The sequence below is a fragment of the Sus scrofa genome, chromosome 4 (genome assembly GCF_054392235.1).
Source record: "Sus scrofa isolate SSC_HxYL_T2T_F1_AM1 chromosome 4, Sscrofa_HxYL_maternal_Yorkshire_Landrace_v2.0, whole genome shotgun sequence".
Taxonomy (NCBI): domain Eukaryota; kingdom Metazoa; phylum Chordata; class Mammalia; order Artiodactyla; family Suidae; genus Sus; species Sus scrofa.
In genome coordinates this window covers 132,602,321-132,617,349 of record NC_139386.1, presented here as the reverse complement: position 1 = coordinate 132,617,349, position 15,029 = coordinate 132,602,321, and the positions used below count along the sequence as shown (strand labels likewise).

Genomic DNA, 15,029 nt, shown 5'->3' with positions numbered 1-15,029 from the left:
AGCCATACTTGATGACGGGTTGATTTTCCGGTAGGAGGGCTGGAAGGAATTGGCCTGATTCCTAGAAACTGCACGTTGTTCATGGAAGAGAACTTTGAAATCATTTGCATTATCTTCTGCTCCAGACTGCCCTTAGCATTGTGAGAAACCATAATTCTACAGTAACAGTGGGTGTAACCCCAAGGTATGTCTAAGTTATGCGACTGTGGCTTTTGTTTTTTGGGGTTTTTGTTGTTGTTTTTCAGGAACCAGCCATCCCGAGCAATTGAGGTCATCTCTTGATAAGCATTTAGGGATTTTGATAATTTTTTTCTGAGAAAACTTGAATTTGACAGACGCAATAAACTGATGTATAACTTCCATGAAAAAAATTAACATCTGGGAGTTCCCTTTGCGGCTCAGCCATAATGAACCTGGGCTCGCTCACTGGGTTAAGGATCCAGCATCGCTGTGTGCTATGGCATAGGTCACAAATGAGGCTCAGTTCCTGCGTGGCTGTGGCTGTGGCTGTGGCAGCTGCAGGTCCAATCTGACCTCTAGCCTGGGCACTTCTTTTTTTTTTTTTTTTTTAATTTTCCCACTGTACAGCAAGGGGATCAAGTTATCCTTACATGTATACATTACAATTACAGTTTTTTCCCCACCCTTTGTTCTGCTGCAACATGAGTATCTAGACAAAGTTCTCAATGCTATTCAGCAGGATCTCCTTGTAAATCTATTCTAGGTTGTGTCTGATAAGCCCAAGCTCCCGATCCCTCCCGCTCCCTCCCCCTCCCATCAGGCAGCCACAAGTCTTTTCTCCAAGTCCATGATTTTCTTTTCTGAGGAGATGTTCATTTGTGCTGGATATTAGATTCCAGTTATAAGTGATATCATATGGTATTTGTCTTTGTCTTTCTGGCTCATTTCACTCAGGATGAGATTCTCTAGTTCCATCCATGTTGCTGCAAATGGCATTATGTCATTCTTTTTTATGGCTGAGTAGTATTCCATTGTGTATATATACCACTTCTTCTGAATCCAGTCATCTGTCGATGGACATTTGGGTTGTTTCCATGTCCTGGCTATTGTGAATAGTGCTGCAATGAACATGAAGGTGCATGTGTCTCTTTTAAGGAGAGTTTTGTCCAGATAGATGCCCAAGAGTGGGATTGCGGGGTCATATGGAAGTTCTATGTATAGATTTCTAAGGTATCTCCAAACTGTTCTCCATAGTGGCTGTACCAGTTGACATTCCCACCAACAGTGCAGGAGGGTTCCCTTTTCTCCACAGCCCCTCCAGCACTTGTTATTTGTGGATTTATTAATGATGGCCATTCTGACTGGTGTGAGGTGATATCTCATGGTAGTTTTGATTTGCATTTCTCTTATAATCAGCGATGTTGAGCATTTCTTCATGTGTTTGTTGGCCATCTGTATATCTTCTTTGGAGAAATGTCTATTCAGGTCTTTTGCCCATTTTTCCATTGATTGATTGGCTTTTTTGCTGTTGAGTTGTATAAGTTGTTTATATATTCTAGAGATTAAGCCCTTGTCCGTTGCATCATTTGAAACTATTTTCTCCCATTCTGTAAGTTGTCTTTTTGTTTTCTTTTTGGTTTCCTTTGCTGTGCAAAAGCTTTTCAGTTTGATGAGGTCCCATGGGTTTATTTTTGCTCTAGTTTCTATTGCTTTGGGAGACTGACCTGAGAAAATATTCATGATGTTGATGTCAGAGAGTGTTTGCCTATGTTTTCTTCTAGGAGTTTGATGGTGTCCTGTCGTATATTTAAGTCTTTCAGCCATTTGGAGTTTATTTTTGTGCATGGTGTGAGGGTGTGTTCCAGTTTCATTGCTTTGCATGCAGCTGTCCAGGTTTCCCAGCAATGCTTGCTGAATAGACTTCTTTTTCCCATTTTATGTTCTTGCCTCCCTTGTCAAAGATTAATTGACCATAGGTGTCAGGGTTTATTTCCGGATTCTCGATTCTGTTCCATTGGTCTGTCTGTCTGTTTTGATACCAGTACCACACTGTTTTGATGACTGTGGCTTTGTAGTATTTCTTGAAGTCTGGGAGAGTGATGCCTCCTGCTTGGTTTTTGTTTCTCAGGATTGCTTTGGCGATTCTGGGTCTTTTGTTGTTCCATATAAATGTTTGGATTGTTTGTTCTAGTTCTGTGAAAAATGTCATGGGTCATTTGATAGGGATTGCATTGAATCTGTAGATTGCTTTGGGTAGTATGGCCATTTTTACAATATTGATTTTTCCAATCCAGGAACATGGAATATCTTTCCATTTCTTTACATCTTTGATTTCTTTGATTAAAGTTTTATAGTTCTCGGCATATAGGTCCTTTACCTCCTTGGTCAGTTGTGTTCCGAGGTATTTGATTTTGTGAGGTGCAATTTTAAAAGGTATTGTATTTTTGTATTCCTTTTCTAATATTTCATTGCTGGTATACAGAAATGCAACTGACTTCTGAATGTTAATCTTATATCCTGCTACTTTGCTGAATTTATTAATCAGTTCAAGGAGTTTTGGGGTTGAGTCCTTAGGGTTTTCTAGGTATAGTATCATATCATCTGCATACAGTGACAGTTTGATCTCTTCTCTTCCTATATGGATGCCTTTTATTTCTTTTGTTTGTCTAATTGCTGTGGCTAAGACTTCCAAAACTATGTTGAAGAGCAGTGGTGAGAGTGGGCATCCCTGTCTTGTTCCAGATTTGAGTGAGAAGGCTTTCAGTTTTTCCCCATTGAGCATTATATTTGCTGTGGGTTTTTCATAAATGGCTTTGATTATATTCAGGAATGTTCCCTCTATACCCACTTTGGCGAGGGTCTTGATCATGAATGTATGTTGGCCTTTGTCAAATGCTTTTTCTGTGTCTATTGAGATGATCATATGATTTTTGACTTTTTTTTGGTTAATGTGGTGTATGACGCTGATTGATTTGCGTATGTTGAACCATCCTTGTGAACCTGGGATGAACCCAACCTGGTCATGGTGTATAATTTTTTTGCTATGTTGTTGGATTCGGTTGGCTAAGATTTTGTTGAGAATTTTTGCATCTATATTCATCAATGATATTGGCCGATAGTTTTCTTTTTTGGTGGTATCTCTGCCTGGTTTTGGAATGAGGGTGATGGTGGCATCATAGAATGTCTTTGGGAGTATTCCTTTTTCTTCAACCTTTTGAAAGAGTTTAAGGAGGATGGGCACCAATTCGTCTTTATAAGTTTCATAGAATTTGCCTGTGAAGCCATCTGGTCCTGGACTTTTATTTGTAGGGAGTGTTTTTATGACTGCTTCAATTTCATTTCTAGTGATTGGTCTGTTCAGTTGGTCTGTTTCTTCTTGATTCAGTTTTGGCAGGCTGTAAGATTCTAGAAAATTGTCCATTTCTTCCAGATTGTCAAACTTGTTGCCGTATAGTTGTTCATAGTATTCTCTTATGGTTTTTTGTATTTCTGCCGTATCCATTGTGATTTGTCCTTTTTCTTTCTAATTTTGTTTATTTGGGTTCTTTCTCTCCTCTTTTTAGTGAGTCTAGCCAGGGGTTTGTCAATTTTGTTTACCTTTTCAAAGAACCAGCTCTTGGTTTTATTAATTTTCCCTATTGTTTTTTGAGTCTCTATATTATTGATTTCCTCTTTGATCTTTATAATTTCCTTCCTTCTGCTGACTTTAGGTCTTTTTTGTTCTTCTTTTTCTAATTCATTTAGGTGGATAGTTAAATTGTCAATTTGGGATCTTTCTTCTTTTTTGAGAAAGGCCTGGATTGCTATAAATTTCCCTCTGAGCACTGCTTTCGCAGCATCCCATAGATTTTGAGAGGTTGTGTCTTCATTATCATTTGTTTCAAGGTATGTTTTAATTTCCTTCTTGATTTCCTCATTGACCCATTGTTTTTTTTTTAGTAGCATGTTGTTTATTCTCCATGTAGTAGGTTTTTTCTCTTTCCTTTTCCCATGGTTGATTTCTAATTTCATGGCATTGTGGTCAGAGAAGATACTTGAGATAATTTCTATGCTCCTAAATTTATTGAGGTTAGCTTTGTGTCCCAATATGTGGTCGATTCTTGAGAATGTTCCATGAGCATTTGAGAAGAATGTGTATTCTGATTTTTTTGGATGTAGTGTCCTGAAGATATCAATTAAGTCTAACTTTTCTATTGTTTCCTTTAGGATCTCTGTTGCTTTATTGGTTTTCTGTCTAGAGGATCTGTCCATTGATGTGAGGGGGGTATTAAGGTCTCCTACTATGATTGTATTCTCATCAATATCTCCCTTTATGTCTGTTAATATTTGTTATATGTATCTGGGTGCTCCTATATTTGGGGCATATATATTGACGATAGTAACATCCTCTCCTTGGATGGATCCCTTAATCATTAAATAGTGTCCTTCTTTGTCTTTCTTTATGTCTTTTGTTTTAAAGTCTATTTTGTCTGATATGAGCGTTGCGACTCCTGCTTTTCTGTCATGTCTATTGGCGTGAAGTATTTTTCCCCACCCTTTCACTTTCAATCTATATGTATCCTTTGTCCTAAGGTGAGTTTCTTGTAGGCAGCATATTGAAGGTTTTTGTCTTTTTATCCACTCAGCCACTCTGTGTCTTTTGATTGGGGCATTCGGTCCATTGACATTTAAGGTGATAATTGATAGATGATTATTTATTGCCATTTTGAACCTCGTGTTCCAGTTGATTCTATGGTTCTCCATTCTTCCTTTTTTTTTTTTTTTTGTGGTTGGATGGTCTCCTGTTGTTATCTGCTTGAGTGTTTTTTTTTTTCCATTTTTTGCAAATGCAATATTTGCTTTTGGCTTGTGGTTGCCCTGTTTTTTAAGTATGCTAACCCCTTCCTATAATTGTGTGTTTTAGTCTGATGGTCCTGTAATTCAAACACTTCATTACTATATTAAAATTAAGAAGAGAAACATACAAACAAACAAACAAAAAGGGTTATTTATTTCCTAACATCCCTTGCCTATATTTTATGGTTTTGATGACTCTTTTTTATTTTTTTCTTTTTAATTTTATTTTGTTTGAAGCATGTTCATGATTAAATCTGTATGCTGGCTTATTTGAGTGACTGCTCTCTGATTGCGGTTTCCTCAGTCCTAGTTCTTCCTCTTCTTCTTTTTTTTCTTTTCTTTTTTCTTCCCTTTCCTTCCTTTCTTTTTGGTTTAGAGAAGCCCTTTCAGTATTTCTTTTAACCTGGGTTTTGTTTTGCTGTATTCTTTAAGTTTTTGTTTGTTGGAAAAAAATTTTTATTTCCCCTTCTATTTTAAATGATATTCTTGCTGGATAGAGTATTCTAGGTTGCATATTTTTTCCTTTGAGCACTTTCAATATCTCTTGCCATTCCCTCCTGGCCTGTAGTGTTTCTGTAGAGAAATCAGCTGATAATCTTATGGGGGTTCCCTTGTGGGTAACATTCTGTTTTTCTCTTGCTGCCTTTAGGATCCTCTCTTTATCATTAACTTTTGCCATTTTTATTATGATGTGTCTTGGTGTGGGTCTATTTGGGTTCAATTTGTTTGGGGCCCTCTGTGCTTCTTGTATCTTGAACCCAGTATCCTTTAGATTTGAGAAGTTTCCAGCGATAATTTCTTCAAATATATTTTCCATCCCCTTATCTTTTTCTACTCCTTCTGGAATTCCTATTATGCGTAGACTGGCCCGCTTTATATTATCCCATAGGTCTCTTATATTGCTTTCCTGTTTTTTGATTTGGTTTTCTGTCTGCTGACCTGATTGGGTGATTTCCGTTATTCTATCTTCCATATCACTGATTCGTTCTTCTGCATTATTCATTCTGGTTTTTACTGCCCTTAGTTCAGTTTGCATCTCTGCAAATGAATGTTCTAGTTTTTCTTGGCTCCTCCTTATATTTTCTAGTTCCTTTCTGAGGGTATCTGCATTACTGTTCATATCTTTTCTTAATTCCTTCAGTATTTTCACTGTCTCCCTTTTGAACTCCACGTCTGTCTGACTGCAGAGTTCTGTTTCATTGTTGACTGCTTTAGGTGAGTTCTCCTGTTGGTTTAACTGGGAATGATTTCTGAGCTTTTTCATCTTGCTTGTTATTTTCTTTTTCTTGATGGAGGTACACTCCCTGTGGCTGGGCAGGGTTTGCCTTGGCACTGCTGTGGAGTGTTTCCTGAGGGCTGGCGTTGTTGGTCAATCTTTTTTGAGGCAGTGTGGCTTTTCTGGAGTGTTGATGGGGCTAACAGGGTTTCTTTGAAGCAAAGGAGGACTTCCTGAGGGCAGACAGGACTGGGAGGTCCACACCACGATGGTAGCAGATTTCACTTGGTCTGGCAGAGCTTGCTCTGGTGTTTTTAGGCTCTGGGTTCTTGCAGGAGGTTGGCGGTGTTGGGCAGCTGTTCCTCAGGAGTGCAGCACCCCCTGGGGGCTGGAGCAGCTATCTGGGTCACTAAGAACCTAAGAGGCTCTTCCCTAGGGCAGCCCAACTCAGAAGGACGGCCTGAGAATGTAGGCAGATCTTTTCACAGTCTGGCCAAGCTTGTTGCAGCTTTTCTGGGCTGCAGGGGCTCCTCCAGGGGGCTGGTGGTGCTGAGCAGCTATTCTGCGGGAGTGGGGCACCCCCTGAAGGCTTGGGTGGCTAGAAGGCCCACTTAAAACCCTAGAGGCTCCTCCCCAGGGCAGCCCGACTCAGAAAGACCATCTGAGATCTTTCCATGGCTGGGCCAGGCTTGTTGCAGCTTTTCTGGGCTGCAGGTGGTCCTGCCTGGAGCTGGCAGTCCTATGCAGCTGGTCTGCTAGGGCTCAGCACCCCCTGGGGGTTGGGAGGGTAGCAGGGCCGCTGAAAACCCAAGAGGCTCCTCCCCAGGGCAGCCCGACTCAGAAAAACCATCCGAGAATTAGGCAGATCTTTTCATGGCCTCGCTAGGCTTGTTCTAGCTTTTCTGGGCTGCAGGCCTTTTCTCGGGGGCTGGTGGTGTTTGGTGCTGCTCTGCGGAAGTGTAGCCCCTCCAAAGGGTAAGCAGGCCTGTGCAGGGACAGCCCCTGCGGTGGTAGGCTTCAGGCAATGGTTGAGGCCAGCCCTTATCTTAGCCTGGGCACTTCTATATGCTGCAGGCTTGACCCTAAAAACCAAAAAAAGAACAAAATTTAACTTCCTAACAAAGATAAACCAGTGGCTCAACAATTTGAAAGAACTTAAAAAACATCTATCATTAAATGGTCAACAGATTTTTGTAACTGCATCTTTCATCAGTCAGGCAAGTCTTCAAAGCAAACATTTTTCAGACCTGCTACAAACTGCAGCATTCAGAATGAAGCCTCTTCATCCCTGTGAGGAGATTTCAGTCTAGCTGAATGCAGGCTGCTGCATCCCTCACTTCCCCGAAATCCAGTTCTTCCAAACATACAAATATTTACTTGCTACGTCTTCCTTGTTTTCATTGTCTGGTAGTGTCGGCACATTGTTTTTCCAGAGCTTTCATGACAGCTTTGCTTAAATCTATCAACAACCCAAGATATCAATAACACAAAGCTCTCTAATTTTTTATTATTATTACTGAAATGTGATGCGTAACATTGTATTTTTTAGGTATACAACACAATGCTTTGATATATTTACTATAAAAAGTGTCATTAACATCTACAGCCACTCAGTTATATATATTTTTTCTTATGATGAGAACTTTTAAGATCTACTCTTTTAGTGACTTTCAAATATGCAGTACAGTTTTGTTATATGTGGTCATCTTGCTGATATGTATATGGTCATCATCCCAGGGCTTATTTATACCTGGAAGCTTGTGCCTTTTGACCACCTGGATATAGTCCACTGGCCTTCTGCTCACCTCTGGCAACCGCTGACCTGTTCTGAGGTTCGGTTTATTGTGTTTTTAAGATTCAAAATATAAGGAAGATCACACAGTATTTGCCTTTCTGTTTGACTTATTTCATTTAGCATACCACCTCAAGGTCCATCCATGAGGTCCTTTTTAATGACTGAGTAATATTCCATCACATCTACATACCACATTTTCTCTGTTGTTCATCCATTGATGGACATGTGGGTTGTTTCCACATCTTGGCTAGTGTGAATAATCCTGCAGTGAATAGGGAGATGAATATATCTCTTCAAGGGAGTGTGTTCATATCCTACAGAGATATATCCAGCACTGAAATTGCTAGGTCATGTGGTAGTAGTTCTGTTATTATTTTCTGAGAAACTACCATACTATTTTCTGTGGTAAATGTGTGAAACTTACATTCCCACCAACAGTGCCTAAGTGTTCCCTTTTTTCACATGTGTATTAGCACTTGTTACTTATTTTCTTTTTCATAATAGCAATTCTAACAGGTGTGAGGTGATATCTCACTGTGGTTTTGATTTGCATTTCCGTAATAATTAGTGACATTGATCATTTTTTTTCATGTACCTGTTGGCGCTTTGTATGTCTTCTTTGGGAAGAAAAATGTTAATGGTCCTGTGCCCAAAATTAATCATATTTTTTTCCTTTAGAGTTGTTTGAGTTCTTTACGTATATATATTTTTTGTATTAACCCCATCTGATAGATGATTTACATGTATTCTTTCATTCTTAAGTTTCTTTTTAATTTTGTGAATGGTTTCCTTTGCTGCGCCCAGAAACTTTTTCAGTGTAGTCACATTTGTTTATTTTTGCTTTTGATGTTAAATTAAAAAAAATCTTTGCCAAGAACTTTGTCAAGGAGCTTATCCCCATGTTTTATCTTAGGAGTTTTATGATTTCAGGTCTTACCTTTAAGTCCTTAATCTCTTTTTATGGATGATTAAAGACAGTGGTTGAAATTCATTCTTTTGTGTATGGCTGCTTAGTGTTCCCGACACTGTTTAATTTATTGAAGAGACTATTCTTTCTCTGTTGCATCTTCTTGGCTCCTTTGTTATAAAATAACTGACCATATATGTATGTGTTTATTTTGGAGCCCTCAGTTCTGTTCTGTTGATGCATGTCTATTTTTAGGCCAATACCGTACTGTTTTGATTACTGTAGCTTCATAATACAGTTTAAAAGCTAGGGGTGTGAGGCCTCCAGTGTTGTTTCTCTTTATCAAGATTGCTTTGGAGTTTTTTGAAATTCTATACAAATTTTGTTCTATTATTATGAAAAATGTCATCAGACGTTTGATAAGGATTACATTGAATCTGTAGATGATTTGGTTAGTATGGACGTTTTAACAATATTCATTTCCAATCCATATGTATGGAATATCTTTCCATTTATTTGTGTCTTGTTTAATTTCTTTTATCAGAATCTTAGAGTGTTCAGTGTACAGGTCTTTCACTTGCATGAGATGACACTGTTGCCTCCCAACCACCACACCCCATCCCTGGGCAGGTTGGCCACTGCCTTCCAGCCTGCAGTAGGGGGTCTTTACTGGGGAAGTTGTTAGTTAATGGGAAAGTGCAGGGATGACCACATTTGGGAGTGAATTTATGTGGCGAGGGTTGCACCCGGGGGACCAGTTCTCAGTTCTCAGCCACCTTTGCTCACCCCTCATGCACTTCCTGCCCCTGGCTCCTCCACGAACCAACTCTTTTCTTGAGAAGTTAAAATTTGAGCTGGGTGTTAAAGCCTCTGGGCATGATGAGAACCAAAAGGAGATGTGCTTATTTTGTGGCTTTAACTATTGTGGGTTTGAACTGTTGTTGCATTTAATCAAGGTGGGAGAATGCCCCTGGGGTGAGGCTGGTTGCAGGTCCTCTCCACCTGACTTAGAAGCCCCTGCCTGGCCTTCTGTGACTTCTGGCTCAGGTTTCCTTGGCTCTGCAATAAATGCGGAGCAGCAGGTGTGAATGTGAGCCAGGTAACTGGAGGACAGAGGATGAAGCAGTTCAGCAGCCTGTTTCTCAAAGCAGCTGCTTTGTCAGGAAAGAGGTTGGGGGTTTTGTTTGTGTGACTGGGTTTGTAGCTTTCTGTTAGCTTCTGCTTACGCATTTCTTGTTTTTCTCTTTGCTCTCTCTAGAGCTTTTAAAAAAGTACTTTTGTGGTTGACATGGACACTCTATTCATGACAATAAAAATACATATGTGTATGTTCATGTATAAATCCCCTTAATATTAAAGTCCGGAGATAATCACTATGATTTTGCTGCATATTCTTCCTCATTTTTTCTTTGCTTATATTAATGAAGACATTGATTGTGATATCCTGAAGTTTATGTAATTGGGGTACTGCTTTAAATAAAATAATAAAAATAAAAATTCAAAAGTGAACATTAAAATTAACAAATGAATCCTAAGAAACATTTTCTTAAATTTGCATTGCTACAGAATTTTATCTCTTTTTGATTTTTTTACTTCTGTTCGAGTACTTCCTTCCTATCATATTTGAATTTTGGTGTGAACAATACTTCTGGCCTATAAAGTTGAAGCATATAGCAAAGAACCATTTTAACACATTTTACAGTTTCATTCCATTACACTGAGCAACAGAATGAGAATTATAAGTAAATTATCTTTTTATTATAGCTGTTGTCTTCTGGAGAGATATAAGTAGGAGCTGTTTTGCTAGGACAGTGTGTTTTTCTGGTTGATGAGCTATCTTTCTATGTCCAGTGTGTTCTGAGTGAATCGAGAAAACATTAAGAGCCTTTTCTAATTTCACCAGTACATTTTTATGAAATAGGCTCTTTGACAATAGCAGAGGTAAAAGTTAAGTACTAACATTTAGTTGTTAGAGATTCACCTTTCATAACTTTTATCAAGTTCCTACTATGGCAAACTTCTATCATGGGTAATAGAATAAAGCAGCATATAAATAGAATTCCATATTGGACTTACTGTTACGTATGGTGACAGATAATGATCCAGTTTCATTCTTTTGTATTTGGCTGTCTAGTGTTCCTGACACTATTTATTGAAGACTTTTCTTTCCTTGTTGCATCTTCTTGGCTCCTTTGTTGTAAAATAATTCACCAAATACGTGAATTTATTTTGGGCTCTCACCTGTGTCTATGAGAGCCCAAAACATTTGATCTGTGCATCTGTTTTTATGCCAATACTGTAATGTTTTGATACTATAGCCTCATAATATAGTTTAAAATCTAGAAGCATGATGCATCCAGCTTCGATCTTTCTGAAGATTGAATTAACTATATGGAGTTTTTTGAAATTCTATACAAATGATTTTCTATTATGAAAAATGTCATTGGAATTTTGATAAGGATTGAATCTGTAGATTTCTTTTGTTAGTATGGACCTTTTAACACTATTAATTTCCAATTCATGAGTATGGAATATCTTTTCTGTGTTTATATCTTCTTTACTTTCTTTTATCAGTATCTCATATTTTTCAGTGTATAGGTTTTTCACTTTCCTGGTTAAATTTATTTCTAGGTATATTATTATTTTTGATGAAATCACCAATGGGGTTGTTTACTTAATTCTCTTTGTGCTGGTTTGATATTAGTGTATAGAAACACAGCTGCTATTACATGACTGTAATTCTGAAATTTTGTGTATTCATTAATTAGTTCTAATAGTTTTTTGGTGGAGCCTTTAGGGTTTTCTTTATATAATAGTGTGCCATCTATAACTAGAGACAGTTTTACTTCTTCCTTTCCTATCTGATTTCTTTTATTTCTCTTTCTTGCCTACTTGCTCTTGCTATGACTTCCAGTACTTACTGTTGGATAAAAGTTATGAGACTGAGCATCCTTGTCTTTTTCTGATCTTAGGGGAAAAAGCAGTGTTTCATCATCAAGTATGTTAGCTGTGGCCTATCATATATGACATTTATCATTTTGGGGTGCATGCCCTCTATACACATTTTATTGAGAGTTAATTAATGGGTGCTGAATTTTGTCCAGTGCTTTTTTGCATCTGTTGAGAAGATCATATGATTTTATCCTTCATTTTGTTAATGTGGTATATCAGAATGATTGATTTGTGGACGTTGAACCATTCTTGTATGCTAGGAATAAATAAAAAATTATCCCTTTAACATATATGGTTCTTTTAATGTGTTGTTGTGCTGATTAAGCTTAGAACACTTTGAAGGAGCCTCTGTAACTGAGTGGTCCAAATGGAGAGAGCAACTGGACCAGACTGTGCTATGAGCTAAGCTGTGTTAGCATCTCTCTTGCAGCCCTTTAAACTCTTTAGGGCCCCACCTCATACTCTAGGATCTGTTATTGCAACCAGTTCCACATGGGTAGGAGAGGCTTCGTGCTGATGAGCACTTTGCCCCTGGCCAGTACCCTGTGTCTTTGATTCCTGCCCTGAGGCTTTTCTAATGCTCTCCTGGATCTCCCATGAGAATATACTTAACACTCATACTTGCTTAAATTAGAAGAGAATGCCTTGTGCCACCTCCTTTGTCAATAAAGGATAGGTGCTGATGGATAAGTGCTTTCCTTTTTCAGCTTCTTAAGGGAAAAAGTTCTGAAATGCCCTTTGTAATATTCCCCAAAGATCCAGTGGAATGAAACACCTCTGTTATACAAGTGCCCAACTTGATAACCCACTCTTTTATTGAATTTACTTCCTTCCCTATTTCACTGCCTCTCATTACTGCTCCCTGGGATCATATTCTTAATTAAAGCGCCTGTGAGTAGCCTAGGTTTCATTCTTCTTTTAGAGAAGCTAAAGCTAAGACAACGTGAATTTATTGTTTTAGATATCTGAGAATACTACCATTAGATAAAGCTTACCAAACTGAGCTCAGAGAATTTTCTTACTTCTCTTTATTCCTCTCAACTTCTTTCACTTCTAGTAACAAGTTTGATATTCATATCAGACATCTATGTGCTTAACTTTATCTAATGGTATATGTATAGGGAGTGATAATTCTATTTTTACAAAAGACAGAAACTGACCAATTTTCAGCACCCTTCCTATTTTCTCCCCGGTATGTCCCACTGTAGGTTTCGGTTGAGATTATTGCAGGAAACTCCAGCAGGTTCACTCTTTGCTTACACTCTTTCTCTCTTACCCTCTGTCAGCATTCAGTGTGATTCATTTTACAATGAAAGTCAGATACTGTACTTTCATTACCCCAGTTTTCCCAGTAACTTTTCTTAAAACTCAATGCTTATGTTTTCTCAGTACATATGGCTCCATCTCTCTCTCACCTCAACCCACTGCTCACTGCTGCCTCCTTGCTGCTCCTTGAATGTGTCAGAGATGCTCCTGGTTCAGTATGTTGCACATGCTGTTCCTTTGCAGGCAGCACTCTTCCTTCAGAAACTGACATAGCTGTATTCCAACTTCAGTCAAACATCAACTGTCTGTCATACTTCCTTGGGCTCTCTAATTGAATTTGCAAACATCTCTCCTCTCCTGACCTAAATTCTTACCTCTCTCCTCTTATTTTTTCCATAGCATTTATCATTGTCTAATATATTTTCCTAATTTGTTTACTTTTTCCTATCTCCCTTTATTAGAATATTCCATATGATAGGTCTCTGAACCTGCTTTGTTCACTGCTGTATCTCCAGCACTACAAATGACACACATCATAAAATGGGTACTTATAAATACTGATGAAATGAATGAACACATGGATAAATGAACAAATGACCTGTGGTATCTACAATATTTATAAAATGTGATACCAATTCAATGTGCAGTTGACGCAATTACAGCTACTCATAGATCACTTCACCATGGGCCACAGGTCACTGATACAATGGTAGGTACCAGACTAAGCTAATTTAGAGGTGCTTCTTTGGTTAAGGATCAATGATCTGGACTTTGAATGACATTATGAAAAGCTAAAGCAACCAAACTTACAAATATAACTAGATACATATGGTAAATTAATAATTCAAAATGGCTTGATTAAGGATAAATATTTAAAATTGAAAAAGAGAATGTGGCGAGCAGGACAGCAAGTTTAAAAAATGCTAATTCATATTCTCAGTGCTAATGGGTATACCTTTGTCCTAATTAAATGACAAGGCTCTCATGAAGAAAGGACCATCCTGTGACAAGAAGAGAGTCTCAAAATAAAAAGATGGAAATGTTGAGATATAAAGTCAAAAGAAGGTCTGAATAAGAAGAGTGGATATTGCTCAAAACTGATTAATGATAAGAAAATCAAATCAAAAGAATTCTTGAAAGCAGAGCAAAAGAATAAAGACACACCATGAAAGAAAACACAGAGTGAGTCCACGAGGTACATTATAAGAGTTCCAGGGAATTCTCTGGTGGCCTAGTTGTTAAGGATTTGGCAGTGTCACTGCTATGGCTTTTGGGTTCAATCACCAGCCCAGGAACTTTTGCATGCCATGGGTGCAGCCAAAAAAAAAAAAAAAAAAAAAAAAAGGTTCCATTTGGCAGCAAAAGCAATCTACACAAAAAATACTGTAAGAAAATTTTCTTCATCTCAAAAGGCAAATAATCAGGTTTATCCTGAATTCCAAATATAAAGAAACTAAAAGTTTTCTAATTGAATACTTCTCATCCATGACACTATAGAAAGCATTGTAAGGTGACTGATAATTTTTTTTTTCTGTGCCTGGTATCAGGAAATTCCCAGGCCAGGGATTAAACCTGTGCTGGACAACACAGCACTGGATCCTTAACCACTAGGCCACCAGGGAACTCCAAAGGTGATCTAGAATTTTAAATCAAGAAAAAATACCGCTCATACATATGTGCAAAAATAAAGACTTTTTGTAATAATGAAGAACTCAGAAAGTTTATGACACATAACTTTTTGTAGAGGAATTCAAAAGCGTGGTCATCATTGATAGCAGCAAAAATACCTTAAGATCTAAATGGCTCTTGATAATGTATCCGTGAACCCTGCTGTAAATGCTAACTGACGGCTGTGATGGAAAGGCTCTATTTCGTGTCACTGAGGAGATGGCACAAGGTGGTCTCTCTCGAAAGCCTTGTTCTGCCAGAACACAGGGCTGTCTTCTACCACCCAGCTTCCTGTAGCTCTGCTGGTTGGCCCCACTCTCATTCTTAGGCTCACCTTTACTTCTCTGACCCTGACTTGAAGCAGAAAATACTTCCATCGCTGAAGACCAGCACCTTTTAGTGCTGCCAGAACCCAAAGTTGATCCCTG

At 38.3% G+C, this 15,029-nt stretch overlaps 1 protein-coding gene across 3 annotated transcripts in view; it reads left to right on the top strand.

Moving 5' to 3' along the window:
- Positions 1–15,029, top strand: part of GBP2 (guanylate binding protein 2, interferon-inducible) — a 264,757-nt gene that overhangs the window by 118,818 nt on the left and 130,910 nt on the right. The gene's annotated exons all lie outside the window — the stretch shown is intronic.